Raw genomic sequence first — 7170 nt, 5'->3', positions numbered from 1 at the left:
ACTGGTCATATGGCAGCAGTTGCCACCACCACTGTGAATGATCACTGGACACTAGCACTGGTCTGATGCAGGTCAACACAGATAATTATACAGCAGCACTGGGCATATGGCAGCAGATGACACCACCAGCGTGAATGGTCACTGGACTGACTGATGCACAGGACACTAGCACTGGTCTGATGCAGTACAACACAGCTAATTATACAGCAGCACTGGGCATATGGCAGCAGATGACACCACCACTGTGAATGGTCACTGGACTGACTGATGCACAGGACACTAACACTGGACTGATGCAGCACAATACATCGCCCTGAACTGATGCAGCACAACACTGCACCCTATACAGCAGCACTGGACATATGGCAGCAGAGGACACAACCACTGTGACTGGACAGATTCAGCACAAGACATGGACACTGAGGACACTGAGAGAACGGAGACATGTCCTCTCCCTACACTCTCCAATGCCGGAGTGAAATTGCCGGGGACGCACGGGTTCTTATATGGAATTCAAACCCTGCGAGAATCCGACAGCGGGATGATGACGTTTTGCCTCATTCTGGTTTCCGAGTCAGGCGAGAAAAACCCGAGCCTGACTCTGATGCGGACTCGAATGGTAAAGTCCGGCAGGGTTCGGTTCTCATAGAACCGAACCTGCTCATCCCTAGTTATAATTCATCATCGTATTTTTATTTTGCAAAACCACTTTCAATGTTTTGGTCTGGATTCAGTTTTTGGTTTTGTTCAAAATTGATTAAAAAAATGCAATGGTCATTGATAAAATAAAACTGATAAAGTTCAATAAAACCAGCTAAAGTCATGTAATTTTTGCAATCTAAAACCTGAAAATTCGGATGTAAAATCCTAATTCTGAACTGCCTGAAGATCCAAACTGGGATTGGATTCGGATTGGTTCTCCACCAGAGATCCAGACTGGGTTTTGGTCCACTTCGGATCCATAAAATTCGGGTGGATTCGGATTTCTGAAGAACTGAACCGCACATCTCTACCCAGTGTACACCATTTGATAAGAAAAAAAATTAGTTTTAACACTTTATAAATATAATAGAATCTAATTTTTTTTTAAATTAAACAGAAGAAAACTATTGTTCAGTCATTTATTTACTGTACAATTCAGATTTCTCCCAGAAGGAATAGAAGTCATAAGCAGGGATGTAGTGGCCAGAGCAGCAGCATCAGACATCCCTAACCACTGTGCGCCATGGCAGTGCAATGGCTGTTGGAGTGGAAGTTATGCCACTGGTTGTAATCTGTCTGAAATAAAAATAATATTAATAATTATAAAATATTCTGCATCATAAACATTAAAACACATTAAAACGCATTGTTTTGTTAAAATTTACATAGTTTTAGAGGACCAGCGCTGCATTGCAGTGTGTGAACAGTAATCATGATGAGACGTACAGAAGATGTACTGTAGTTCTGCAAGTGGCAATAGGTTCCCATGCTGTCCTTTAGGCCACTTCCTCTATACATATGTAAATAATACACATTTATGACAATAGTGCATTTCATTCTGACGCTGTTTAATTCACAGTAAATGACCAATCAGGGCACATAAAATGAATCACATATAAAACCATACCTTAGCACTGACAACTTGCTATTTCCTGACTTATACATAATAACCACCACACCGGTACTAGCTGTAGGTGAACATTTGGGACTCAGCTTGATGCAGAAAGAAGACATCTCAATTAGTACATTCTATGGATGCTCTGGGACACAGAGGAGAACTAGGCTGCAAATAAAGGACATAAATATATTGCTGCATTTCAGACAATGACATGAGGAAATCTGATATTTAATTTATCTTCATTTTGAAATTTCACTTGAAAAATAGGTATTAGCTTGACGAAGAAATGCTGATTGCAATTGATGAAGTGGCAAGTTGTGTGCAATTTATACATAATCATCTAGAAATGGTTCTGGGTGGGCCAGTCGGGATCAGGTCTGAAGATCGACAGTATCTAGGTTGACAATGTTTAGGTCGACCACTATAGGTCGACAGTCACTAGGTCGACATGGATGGAAGGTCGACAGGGTTTCTAGGTCGACATGTGCTATGTCGACAGGTCTAAAGGTCGACATGAGTTTTTTTTTTTTTTTCATACCAAACGATCCACGTGGACTACGATTGAAACGGTAAAGTGTGCCGAGCGAAGCGGTAGCGGAGCGAAGGCACCATGCCCGAAGCATGGCGAGTGAAGCGAGCCATGCGAGGGGACGCGGTGCACTAATTTGGGATCCCAGTCACTCTACGAAGAAAACGACACAAAAAAAACACCTCATGTCGACCTTTAGACCTGTCGACCTAGCACATGTCGACCTAGATACCCTGTTGACCTTCCATCCATGTCGACCTAGTGACTGTCGACCTATAGTGGTCGACCTAAACATTGTCGACCTAGATACTGTCGATTTGATGAACCACACCCGGGCCAGTCACTGTTCTGTTGTACAGAAAATCCTTTATGCATAAAATCTAAGCTGATTTATCTCTAACAAGGCCTTGAACTGTATTTACAGCAGTTTCATGCAAAAAATCTAGCTATTCAGCTCTACATTTCCCGTAATAATTACACTTTTGCAGAAAGGACTGATATATTACATACATATGTAGCAGAGTTTATTACAGTGAATGGTGAGCCGAGTTAGTCCCTGCTTAACTAATTAGTGGTCTGTCACAAGATAGCATATAGTCTCCAGTGTGTAATCAGCCATGGTGCACCATTCACTGCAATGAATCCTGCTCAACCTGTAGTACTGTATATGTAATGTTTTCTATACATTGTGCTGTATATCACCGTCAGGGGCGGATTGGGAACTAAAAGTGGAAGTTGTTGGTCTCAATGTTATTGGTAGTCATAGCTCCAACAACCTGCAGTGACAAACCCCAAACCTCCATATTCCAAATAACAGCCAGCCACCGCCACCGAGACTGAACACAGACACCAAAACCTCCAGCAAATAGACATACTATCATAAAAACAAAGAGACCAAACTCACTGCCCAAATATCACAAATATCCCCACCCGTGGAGCCAGGAATCACCCCAGAAATTGGTTCAAACCCAGTTAATAGCAGCTCCTGACCCATTAGTGGGGGCTGGCACACACACAGGGCTGGGTACAAGAGCAGGGGCTGGCACACACACAAGGCTGGGTGCAGGTGCTGACACACAGGGCTGGGTAGAGAAGCAGGGTCTGGCACACACACAGGGCTGGGAAGAGGAGCAGGGGCTGGCACACATACAGGGCTGGGTAGAGAAGTGGGGACTGGCACACATACAGAGCTGGGTAAGGGGCTGACACACAGGGCTGGGTACAGGAAAGGGGACTGGCAACCATACAGGGCTGGGTACAGGAGAGGGACTGAGTACAGGGGCTGACACAGAGGGCTGAGTACAAGAGAGGGGGGTGGGTACAGGAGAGGGGCTGGGTACAGGAGAAGGGGCTGGGTACAGGAGAAGGGGCTGGGTGCAACACACACACAAACGGCTTGGTAGGGGAGAAGTGTTTGTTACACTGGGCTGTGTTACCCTAATCCAGCTTCCATTATACCTCTTTGGTGTAGCCCATATTCAGTTATTTGGCAGCTCCGCGCCTGTGTCCAGCAGCAATCACTCAGCCTCAGGCAGGAAGTTAAATTAATCACACATGACGCTTCCTGTGCAGCCTGAGCAGAGGTTGTGCTGTCAGTGCTGCCAGTGGCCACTAGGTGGCTCTGCCGGTTATCGGCAGCAACAACAAAAATCACACACAAAAAAAAGACACTCAGCAGGAGGCCGGCCCCACAGAAGAGGCGGCCTCCCGAGAATCTCCCCGGTGATGCTTATGGCCAGTCCGGCCCTGATCACCGTAATTGCAAGGGAGTATTGGATCTTGCTCTTCTTCAGAGTGGTTGATAAAGTGCAGGGGGAGCAGACTTTATTTGAGTCAAATGAGCACTAAGGATAAGAATTCCTGCACTTAGTTTAGCTCGGAATATTTTCAATTGTTAGCTAACAAGTTATGTTTATATATATATATATATATATATATATATATATATCAAACACACACAATAGTGAAATTGGCACCCTAGGGGAGGTATACTCCTGACCCCTCTTTTGTTAGTGTCCCTTTCAATATATCTTACAGGGAGCATAAAATACACAGTGAGTTCCAATATACAGATTTTTTATTAAAACATTGCTAAAATATCAATAATGTCCTTATATCCTTAGATGCATTAACAGATGACAGCCTCCTCACATAACATGACACACATGATACTTGGATGCACTGCTCATTTCACTAGATGGTTGAATGAATCAGAGTTTTTCCTGTGAACCTTTCTCACGATTGTGACGTCCTAAGTATCATATGCCTTTTGTAGACACAATTAGACAACAATACTCACCTTTTCAACTGCTTGAGGCCTGTTTGATGGAAAATAGTTTGCCTTAGGAACACATATTTTTGATGCAGATACACCCCTGCTGAAGTCTATCTGACGAAACGCGTTGTGTATTCTATTATGTTTTGATGTAACCTCAAACCTGTATCATTGGAAGGAGGATCTCATGAAAGAAGCAATCTGTTCATCTATGAGAAATAAAACCTCCATGTTATGTGAGGAGACTGTTATCTGTTAATGTATCTAAGGATAGAAGGACATTATTGATATTTTAGCAATGTTTTAATAAAAAATCTGTATATTGGAACTCACTGTGTATTTTATGCTCCCTGTAAGATATATTGAAAGGGACACTAACAAAAGAGGGGTCAGAAGTATACCTCCCCTAGGGCGCCAATTTCACTATTGTTGTGTTTATTGTTTGTTTTGGTTCTGACTAGCAGAGAACCTAGTGTAATAAGGCAGCCCACAAATCCTTATTTTTTTATATAGCACAATAAGAGAGATTGTGTTTTTTTTAAATATATATATATATATATACTGTGTGTGTATATATATATATATATATGTATATATATATACACACACATACATATATATATATATATATATATATATGTAGATATATATATATATATATACACTCTATCTATCTATCTATTATTTATCATACAACAGTGTGCAATTTCCTTGGATTGCATTATATCTACTGCCATAGAACTTCCATATCAAACATAACTCCATCATCTCTCATCAGATGACCTTTGCTAGTCTTTCAGTGAAATCCCACCTCCCATGATTACAAATAGGTTTGCAAACATAAGGATGGGAACCACTTTATTCTTGCAAAATTATTTTATCAGAAGACTATTGGAGAAGAGCATCTCAAGTTGCTATGGAGACCATGAGAGCTAGAATAGGAAAAAAAAAGGCTAGGCTGAGGCACATCTGTATATAACAGCAAAATTAACCAGAGTCAATGAATTCTAACAATTTAACCATTCTGAATAAACCCTAAATCGCTCAGCCACCAGGGAGATCTACAAATACACACCTCAGGGCAATTTACCTTTACAAGTGACTGCATTATAAAATCACATTTTGTTTAGAAAATTATTCTACTTTCTGTTTGACATTGTATTATGATCAACGTATACACAATTAGTCTTCTCCTTCCTATTCCTAATTTGTATTCTCTATTTTAGACTCTTAGCACCCATCCTGTGCACTTGCAGAGAGGGAACTGCTTCCTAATTGTGCATTGTCTGTACAGATTCCTGGCCCATTCCACCTCAGCTTCATTTTCACACATTAGCTCTAATTGTAACAGAAGACAAAAAAAAATCTGTCATTTCTTCTCCAGCTTCCTCTTCTTCCAAGGATCTCTGGTTCCTCTTCTACGCTATCATAAATTCTATGTTCACATTAAATCCACGTTTTCTTCTCTGTCGTCATATTTCTTGGTTTAATACATATTAAGCCCATATATATCCCTTTGTCCCACTCTTTCCTTCTGCTTTTCTCTCCCTCCCCCACCTCAATCCCAATGCTGTGTACACGCTCTCTGCCTCATTCTCTCTCTCCCTCCATCTCTCCCCTTTTCTCTCGTGTACTTTTTTTCACAGTGGTTTCTCCCAGTGACATAATAACAGGATGCTGAAGTCTTTCTCCTTTTCTGCAAAATATCCCCTCTTAAAATAAACGCCATTTCACAGAACCTTCCAGGGCATGAGGGAGAGGGACGCTAACACATCCAGGGATTTGGGAGGCATCTTCTGAGCATCCTATACACACTCAGACATACATCCTCATCATCAAAGCACACGTTCTAACAAAGGTAAGATTCATTTCAGTAACATGGTTCCTGCTGGATCAGTTTTCCCAACCAGAGAGGATGCAGTGTTGTACTTTGTGCATGGATAATACTTAACAGGGATCAATTCCATTTAAATAATACAAAATGGTTAAATGCATTAAGAGTTAATGTTCACATATCCAATAACATAAAGAATCATTGGCAGGAAAATCTTTTTCCTTCCAATACAATAAATGAGCAATAATATTTGGGGAAAATGCAACAGATACTTAGCTGCAGGGTTCACAATTGGCTTATTTGTAAAGTGATTTAATAAATCCTGGCAATTATCAGACAAGCCTGCTCATTTTATAAGGAAGATAGTTACTTATGATTGTCATTTTTTATTTTTATTTTTTCAATTTATAGGCTAGTGCTGCTTTATATGCAGAATATATTGAATGGCTGATTAGCATGCGGCTTTAAATAAATGAATATGACTTTAAGAATAGGAACCTTTTGGAATAGGAAGAACCATATGAACATTGCTGTTGCATACAGTATTTAGGAATTGAGAAAATACATATAGAAACTATACAAATGTACATGCTTGTCTGCACTGTTATTGATGCTTGCATGTGTGCGTGTGTGTGTGTGCGTGTGTGTGTGTGTATAGTGTATATATACATTTATATATTCTACATATATATATACATATATATATATATATATATATATATATTTATTTATTTATTTTATACATCCGCTTAAGTATTCACAATAATGTATGTACTGTAAATATATACATACATATACACACTTTTATATACTGTATATATAGATAGATAGATATATACTGTATCTATCTACCTATCTATTTATGTATGTATGTATACATATATATATATATATATATATATATATATATACATCACATCTGTCTATCTTAC

At 40.0% G+C, this 7170-nt stretch overlaps 1 protein-coding gene and 1 long non-coding RNA gene across 3 annotated transcripts in view; one reads left to right on the top strand and one right to left on the bottom strand.

Moving 5' to 3' along the window:
- Window positions 1-1107: 1107 nt before the first annotated feature.
- LOC134965078 (uncharacterized) lies at window positions 1108-3694 on the bottom strand. The gene is made up of 3 exons (XR_010188300.1): window positions 3588-3694; window positions 1610-1765; window positions 1108-1278 (listed from the first exon to the last, which is right to left on the bottom strand). It is a non-coding gene; the product is annotated as an uncharacterized LOC134965078 (long non-coding RNA).
- A 2337-nt stretch (window positions 3695-6031) lies between these two features.
- CACNG8 (calcium voltage-gated channel auxiliary subunit gamma 8) overlaps window positions 6032-7170 on the top strand; it is a 225887-nt gene continuing 224748 nt past the window's right edge. For both annotated transcript variants that reach the window (XM_063942763.1, XM_063942764.1), the window contains exon 1: window positions 6032-6262. The gene's annotated coding sequence lies outside the window, so the exon portion shown is untranslated. The remainder of the gene's footprint in view (window positions 6263-7170) is intronic.

This window comes from Pseudophryne corroboree, chromosome 10 (assembly GCF_028390025.1).
Source record: "Pseudophryne corroboree isolate aPseCor3 chromosome 10, aPseCor3.hap2, whole genome shotgun sequence".
Taxonomy (NCBI): domain Eukaryota; kingdom Metazoa; phylum Chordata; class Amphibia; order Anura; family Myobatrachidae; genus Pseudophryne; species Pseudophryne corroboree.
Note: the sequence above shows the minus strand (reverse complement) of the source record. Positions and strands in the feature narration are given on the sequence as shown.